Source organism: Callorhinus ursinus, unplaced genomic scaffold (assembly GCF_003265705.2).
Source record: "Callorhinus ursinus isolate GAN/ISIS: 27379988/994484 unplaced genomic scaffold, GSC_fseal_2.0 scaffold7, whole genome shotgun sequence".
NCBI classification, from domain to species: Eukaryota; Metazoa; Chordata; class Mammalia; order Carnivora; family Otariidae; genus Callorhinus; species Callorhinus ursinus.
This window is the reverse complement of record NW_027397069.1, coordinates 60,213,802-60,222,970: the sequence shown is the minus strand read 5'-3', so window position 1 is coordinate 60,222,970 and position 9,169 is coordinate 60,213,802.

Here is a 9,169-nt window from a genome sequence, read left to right as displayed (position 1 = left end):
AGAGAGCACAAGCAGGGGGAATGGCAGGCAGAGGGAGAAGCAGGCTCTGCACTGAGCAAGGAGCCCGATGCATGATTCGATCCCAGGACCCTGGCTTCATGACCTGAGTTGAATGAAGACAGATGCTTAACTGCCTGAGCCACCCAGGCATCCTTCAAACATGTTTTTCTGTTACTTTTGCTCTTACTCTCAATGAATGGTCTTGCCTCAGAAAAAAGAAGCCTTCAAGTAAGGGTACCCTTAATTTCTTGTCACCAACGCTAAAATATAGTAGCATTTGCAGCCTTGTTTCCTTTATCCCTTTGGTTACAGTGTGTAGTGTGAGCTAGGGATCTAACTTTATTTTAATTTTTCCATATGAATAAATAATTATTCCACTATCTTCTTTCAATTAAGTCATTTTCCTTAGTTTATCTTTTTGTTTAAGATGTCATTAGTGTTATACCCAAACAAAGAATCATGGAACACTACATCAAAAACTAATGATGTAATGTATGGTGATTAACATAACATAATAAAATTAAGTTAAAAAAAAGAAAAAAGATGTCATTAGTGTATATATATACTAATCTGTATGTGTTATAGATTAGTATACATGTATATACGTATGTATACTAATTAGTAGATAGATATTTTCCTTTCAGGCTTGGGTCTGTTTCTGATTCTCTATCTGGGTAATCAGTCTATTTTCTCTCACAGTATTTATTATTACATAGTTCAATTACTACAGCTTTTTTCTTGATATCTGGAAGCGTGTGAGCTCCTATACTTTTCTTCAAAATGATCTTATTTATTATTAGGGCTTTCCTCAATGTAAGTTTTAGAATCATATTGCTGAGTTACCTAAAAATAACTTTTGGGGACTTTTATTTGAATGGCACTGAATTTATATATTAACTTGGGAGAGAACTAAAATCTTTATAACATTGAATCTTCTAGTCTATGAATATAGTGTATCTCTCTATTTAGTTAGGTCTTTTATCTCCTCTAATAACACTTTATGATTTTCTCCATAGAAGTTTTTACAATATTTTAAGGATTTTTCTTGAGTGTCTTATAGGTTTTGAGGCTATTTGAATAAGAATTTTCCTACCAGAGTGATCTTTCAAAAAAATATATCTGTTCAAAGCAAAATAGCTGCCTAAAATCCTTCAATGCATTCTTGTTGTTCTTAGTATCAATATTTAGACTCTAATACATACATGTTTCTCATAAACTGGTTCTTATTTTTCTTCTTAGCTTCACCTTTAATGCCAGCCTCATCATTTTCTTTAAATTCTAGCCACATATCTTTTTTTTTCTTAGTTCCTCATGCCTACTGAATCATTGACAAATACTGTCAACTCTGTATCCAAAACTTTGTATTGCAAGTCCAGTCACATTTTGTCATTTTCACTGCTTTCATTCTAAACCAAGCCAACATTATCTGTGTCTTGGCTGATTATAATATCCTTTAATTGATTTTCTTATTTTCTTTATCATCTCCCTATAATCCATTTCCTACATAATAGCCAGAGTAATCCTGGAAAAATATAAATCAGATTATATATCTCCTTTGCTAAAACCCCCCTGGTAGGAAATAAAATTTAAAAAATTTACTCTGCCTGACATAACTCTGTAGGATTTGATTTCTGACTACATGTCCACTTTATTGCAGATCTCACCTCTTGGTCATACATTCCAGCCCTGGCCCATTCTTTGTTCCTCAAACAAGTCAAGCCTTTGTATTTTTTTACTCTTTCTTCTGCCTCAAATGTACTTTGACCCACCAAAATGTAAACAGTAGGAGAGCAGAGGCCTTTTCTGTCTTCCCCATGGCTCCATTCCCAGCCATGTAAGGGTTCAATAAATATTTTTGAAAAAATAAACGATTGCATTCCTTTTTGATTCCTCAAATGCATCCGTTTCTTTTTAGCTCATCTCATTATTTCTCTTTGCCTAAACCAACATCTTTCTCTGCTTTTCCTTCACAATCTTTCCCACCTTTTCCTAGAAATATTATCATCTAAATATTAGTTTAGTTTCAGCCCTTGGACAGCTTTCCAAGATCCCGACCCTGTTGTTTTAGTCAGGGAGTGATGGGAATAGGAGTCACTACTCTGTACTTCTGGATACCCTGTGGTACTCTTATATTATTCTCTTCTGCTGGACTATAAACCCCATGTGGTAGAGGTTGCTTTTCCCCCACTGTATTTGCAGCATCTAGCATGTATCTTGCTCATGGTATAATTACTCAACAAATGTCTGATGAATTAACAAAAGAGTAAATGAATGACTAAATCTGATTTCAATTCCCAGAGGCCCTTTATTTTCATTTCTTTTCTATCTTCCAAAATAATATTAGTATCTGAAAAATAACCTCTAGAGAGCAGATGGCTGTATTTCATTTGCAGTGTCTTTCATCTAGGAATCCCAGAAAAGTTTAGAAATCTTATCTGTACAATGTCTATTTTTCTGACTTTGTAGTTTACCCATCCCTAGTGAAGATAGAAAAGAAAGTGTTGTTGATGGGAAAAAATAATACTTCTATGGAATTAAGTTTTAATTTCTACAATTATTTTTTTTTAAGCCACACTGACACCCTTAATGACTCCAGAATGTCCTGACTTATGGACAATGAAACCATTATCAGGCAATTCTGTTAATAGTGAATATTCTGCAGTTTTGAGTCTACAAATATTCTGAATTTGATATCTTTCCTCTATCACCTGAAGATTGCCTCTGAATGATTCTTGCCACTTTTCTTGTGCCTTTGCCTTTCTGGTTTATTTTCTCTTGGTTCTCTGAATACCTGTGCTTTTTTCATCTGTTGAACTGTGGTTTAGACCTGGGTGCAAGCCTTATGTTTGCAGGTTACTTTCCCTTTTTTTCTGATATCCAAGATCTGGACCCCGCCTGTTACTTCCCAGTTCCCCAAGATGCAACAAATTTTCCAGAAGAAAAAAGTATTAAGAAATCTACATTTATAGAAATAATTGTTCCTTAATTGTTACTTATATGATTGGTTAGAAATTTATGGTTTTTAAAATTGTAAGTAATAATCCCTGTTTAAAAGTGGTTTTGCAAAATGAATCGTGATTATTTTTGAGATTTGAATAATAAAATATTATCAAAATGACTCTATAGATCAATTTTAGCAGTTAAATAAGGAGGATTATCCAAAAGGATGACTTAACAATTAGAAAGATACTAAAATCATACCTAATTATGTGAGAAAACTTCATTAACCAACTTTGTACAAAATCAAGCAAAATTTAATTTGTGATAATTATGACAATGATAAACTGTTTGGTACCTATTTATAATAATGAAAAGTTTAGTTCAACTAAGTTCTGCTTACTTGGCTTTCTCAAATATGGCATACTGGAGTTATTTTTTACCTTGGCTTCAGCTAAAATGGTTCCTTCTAGTTTTCAGGAGGAAACCTTTGCCAGGAAACAGATTTCAATGTCCATCTTCTAATGAATTACTGTGATTAGTGAGCCTGTTTTTCTTTAGCTTAGGTAATATTTTACCAGCAACATTTAAAAACATAAAATATGTTTAAGTTACCTCTCCTCCTTTTAATCAGACCTAATAAATTTATCTCATGATATAAACTAGTTTAAGAATAATTTCAAAACAAGCGTTGCATTTTAAAAATTGTCTAGATGTCAAACATGCACTGATACTCAATTTTTCAGCTAGGGTGAACTAAAGCAACAAGAATAGGTAGTTATCATTATCATTATTAATTGCCATTATTTTTTTAAAAATGGGATTGTCTTCCAGTTGACTGTGGGTATTAAAAAGTTTAGGCATTTCATCTTGCTAAAGACCACCACAATTAATCATTGCATATAAAATCTTGCAAAACTGTGCATATGGTTGAAACACTGCAACAATTCTGTAGGTCAGAGCTGGGAAGAAAGGTAGAATGAGGAGGGAGAATGGAAATTTTGAATGGCTGTTTCTATAGAGGCTGAGGGAAAAAAATAATTTCTTTAGGACATGAAAAGAGATAGCCTTGAGTAGATTTTTTTTTTAAAACATGGAAACCCCCACAATCCTGGGGAGTAATTAACCCTGTTATTCCTTTCCACTGCTTTTGCTAGTGACTGTGTGAAGACAATTTTGAGGATATTTAACCTCAGCATAAATTGCTCTATCGTCCTTTACCAATACTCTGAATCTTGCCTCCTGCTGTTTCAGAGGGGCATTGATTTGTGGATCATTGTTTCTGTTTTCTATACCTTCAACATTGTTTCTCTAAGTTCTTCCCCCAGGTCATAGGCATACTCAAAGTGCTCCCTTCTAAAAACCAGAACTCCATATTTCCAAATCCCACTCTGTTTTTTTTTGTGTGTGTGTGCTCTTTTTTACCTTCAATCTAGCTCTTTTTTTTTATTTCTTTCTTCCAAGTCCATATATGTCTTATTTATTTTTTCTTGTCTTAATGTAATAGCTAGGATTTCCAGTATGATGTTCAATAGGAGTGGCGAGAAGGGACATTCTTGCATTGCTCTTGATCATAGCAGGAAAGCATTTCATGATTTAGTATGATGTAAGCTGTAGTTTTTTTCTTAAGATTTTATTTAATATTTCTTTTTTTAAAAGATTTTATTTATTTGTTTGTCAGAGAGAGAGAGACCAAAAGCAGGGGGAGCTGCAGACAGAGGGGGAAGCAGGCTCCCTGCTCAGCAGGGAGCCCGACTCAGGACTAGATCCCAGCACCCTGGGATCATGACCTGAGCTGAAGGCAGATCCTTAACCGACTAAGCCAGGTGCCCTAGGATTTTATTTATTTATTGGACACACACACACACACACACACACACACACACACACACACACAGCACAAGCAGGGGGAGTGGCAGGCAGAGGGAGAGGGAAAAGCAGGCTTCCCACTGAGCACGGAGCCAGATGTGGGATTCAATTCCAGGACTCTGGGATCATGACCTGAACCAAAGGCAGACGCTTAACCAGCTGAGCCACCCAGGAGCTCCTAAGCTGTAGTTTTAAAATAGATGTTCTTTATCAAGTTGAGGAAGTTCCCTTCTAATCCTAGTTTGCTAAGAGTTTTTATCATGAGTGTTGGATTCTGTCAAATGATTTTTCCTCATCTGTTGATAGAATCATATCATTTTTTCTTCTTTAGCCTGTTGATATGGTGGATTACATCAATTGATTTTCAGACGTTGAAACAGCCTTTCATACTGTACTTGGGATAAATCCCACTTGGTCATGGTGTAATTTTTTAAAAAATATATGTTGTTGGATTTGATTTGTTAATATTTTGTTGAGGTTTTATGTATTTATGTTCAGGGGAGATATTGGTTTGCAGTTTACCTTAATGCAATGCCTTCACTCTTGATATTAGGGTAGTGATATGAGGATAACTCATAGAATGAGTTAGGAAGTATTCCCTAGGCCTCTATTTTGTGGAAGAGATTGTAGAGAATTGATGTAACTTTCTCATTAAATATTTGGTAGAATTCACCTGTGAATCCTTCAGGCCTAATGCTTTTTGTTTTGAAATGTTATTAATTATTGATTCACTTTCTTTAATAGATATGGCCCTATTTAGATTGTCTCATGATCCCTGCAAAAGGTTTGGTAGATTTTGTCTTTCAGGGATTTAGTATCTTTCATCGAGGTTATTAGATTTGTGGGCAAAAAGTTGTGCATAATGTTCCTTTTTTTTTTTTTAATGTCCATGAGATCTGTCATTATGTCCCCTCTTTCTGATATTAGTAATTTGTGGGGTGTTTTTTTTTGTTGTTGTTAGTTAACCTTGCTAGTTATTGATATTATTAGTCTTTTCAAAGAAGCCACTTTTGGTTTTGTTGACCTCTACTTTTTGTTTTCAACGTCATTGATTTCTAATTTTTAAAAAAGATTTTATTTTTTTATTTTAGAAAGAGAGAGAGCACGTGTGTATACATTATTGCTATTATTTTGGAAAATAAAAACCCTACTATCAGATCAATTAAGAATAAGAAAAAGAAGCAGGGGAGGAGCAAGATGGTGGAGGAGCAGGAGACCTAAATTTCGTCTGGTCCCAGGAATTCAGCTAGATAGTTATCAAACCATTCAGAACACCTACAAACTCAACAGGAGACCGAAGAAAAGAATGGCAGCAACCCTCTGAACAGAAAAGTGACCACTTTCTGGAAGGTAGGACGTGAGAAGTAAATCCGAGGCGATATTTGGGATGATAGACGGCAGGGGAGGGGGCCTCCTCAGCTGGCTACTGGCAAGTGGTAGAGCAGCAGAGCACAAAATCGGAACTTTAAGAAGTCTGTTCTGCTGAGGGACGTTGCTCAGGTGGCTAAGCGGGGGGTGGAACCCTCGCTGGGACAGTGTGATCTCAGCACCCTCGGGATCACAGAAAGATCAGGGTGCCTGAGTATGGTAGAGCTCCCAGATATCGGAGTGGGGAAGCTGGCTGCAAAGACAGAGCTGAGGAGTGGGCTCTCAGCTTGGGGTTGCCATAAACTGTGATCCGCAGCACTGTTGGGCCCCTGCTCTTTGAGCAGGGACCCAACAAGTGGCAAATCCAGGAGACTCCCCTTCCTTCCCCCTGGGAGGAGCAGTGCAGGAGCCTGCCACAGGAATCTGCTGGGTTTGGAGACTCCAAATGTGGTTGCGTGCCAGAGATAGAAATGCTCGGTCACAGGCCGGGTGAGCACAGAGTGCGGCCAGAGACCAGAGAAATGGGAGTGATTGACTGCTTTTCTCTGAGGGTGCACTGAGGGGAGGGGCCCTGAGTTCTCTGCTCCTCAGGGGCCAGAAATTGGGAGGCCGCAATTTTCACTCTCCTCCTCCAAAGCTGTATGGAAAGCTTGCATGGAACAAAAGCTACTGAGCAGATTACTCAGCCCGTCCTCGGCAAGTGTGGGGCAATTCCACCTCTGGCAAAGACATTTGAGAATCACTGCAACAGGCCCTTCCCCCAGAAGATCAACAAGAACAGCCAGCCAAGACCCAGTTTACCGATATATGAGAATGGCAGAACTCCAGCGCTAGGGGAATACAGCACATAGAATTCATGGCTTTTTTCCCCCATGATTCTTTAGTCTTTCCAAGTTAATTTTTTAAATTTTCTTTATTTTTCCCTTTTTCTATTTTTTTAGTTGAATTTTTCTTCTTTCCTTTTTCAACCAACATCTTACCAATTCCTTTCTAAAAATCTTTTTTAATTTTTCATTTTTACAGTCATATTCTATCTCTTCATTGTATTTAACCTTATTTTTTCTATATACATAAGTTGTTCTTTCTTTAAAATTTTGGGCTACAGTTTCTTCTAACAGACTAAAATATACCCTAAATCTAGTGAATGACATTGTCCTAGTCTGCCTGATCACATTCTTTTTTTTTTAGTTTTTTTCATTCTTTTTTCAACCAACTTCTTATCAATTCCTTTTCTAAAATCCTTTTTAATTTTCATCTTCACAGTCATATTCCATTCCTTCATCGTATTTACCCTTATTTTTGTATCTATATAAGTTTTTCTTTCTTTAAAATTTTGGGAGGCAATTTCTTCTAACAGACGAAAATACACCCAAAATCTAGTGTGTGGCTCTGTTATATTCACCAGCCTGATCATATCCTTTTTTTTTTCCCCTTTCTTTTCTCCCCATTTTTGGGTCTCTTCTGATTTGTTTAGTGTATATTTTTCTGGGGTCATTATTACCCTTTTAGCATTTTTTTTTTTTTAGCATTTTGTTCTCTCATTCATCTATTCTCCTCTGGACAAAAATGACAAGACAAAAAAACTCACCTCAAAAATAATGAACAAGAGGCAATACTGACTGCCAGGGACCTAATTAATACAGAAATTAGTAAGATATTGGAACTAGAGTTCAGAATGATGATTATAAAGATACTAGCTGGGCTTGAAAAAAGTATAGAAGGTACTGGAGACCTTTCTGGAGAAATAAAAGAACTAAAATCTAACCTAGTGGAAATCAAAAAGGCTATTAATGAGGTGCAATAAAAAATGGAGGCTCTAACTGCTAGGATAAATGAGGCAGAAGAGAGAATTAGTGATATAGAAGACCAAATGATGGAGAATAAAGAAGCTGAGAAAAAGAGAGATAAACAACTACTGGATCATGAGGGGAGAATTCTAGAGATAAGTGACAGCATAACGTGAAACAATATTAGAATAATTAGGACTCCAGAAGAAGAAGAAAGAGAGAGGGGGGCAGAAGGTATATTGGAGCAAATTATAGCAGGGAACTTCTCTAATTTGGGGAAGGAAACAGGCATCAAAATCCAGGAGGCACAGAGAACCACCCCCTCAAAATCAATAAAAATAGGTCAACACCCTGACATCTAATAGTAAAACTCACAAGTCTCAGAGACAAAGAGAAATCCTGAAAGCAGCTTGGGACAAGTGGTCTGTAACCTACAATGGTAGAAACATTAGATTGGCAGCAGACCTATGCACGGATACCTGGCAGGCCAGAAAGGACTGGCATGATATATTCAGAGCACTAAATGAGAAAAATATGCAGTCAAAAATACTATATCCAGGTAGGCTGTCATTGAAAATAGAAGGAGAGATAAAAAGCTTCCAGGACAAAAACTAAAAGAATTTGCGAACACCAAACCAGCCCTACAAGAAATATTGAAAGGGGTCCTCTAAGCAAAGAAAGAGCCTAAAACTAACAGACCAGAAAGGAATTGAGACAATATACAATAACAGTCAACTTATAGGCAATACAATGTCACTGAATTCATATCTTTCAATAGTTACCCTGAATGTAAATGGGGTAAATGCCCCAATCAAAAGACACAGGCTATCAGATTGGATAAAAAAAAAAATAAAAAAACAAGACACATAGATACGCTGTCTGCAAGAGAATCATTTTAGATGCAAAGACCTCCAGATTGAAAGTGAGGGGGTGGAAAACCATTTACCATGCTAATGGACATCAAAAGAAAGCTGGGGTGGCAATCCTTATAACAGACAAATTAGATTTTAAACCAAAGACTAAAATAAGAGTTGAGGAAGGACACTACATCATACTTAAAGAATCTATCCAGCAAGAAGATCTATTTTTTCAATTTATTTATTGTTATGTTAATCACCATACATTACATCATTAGTTTTTGATGTAGTGTTCCATGATTCATTGTTTGTGCATAACACCCAGTGCTCCACGCAGAACGTGCCCTCTTT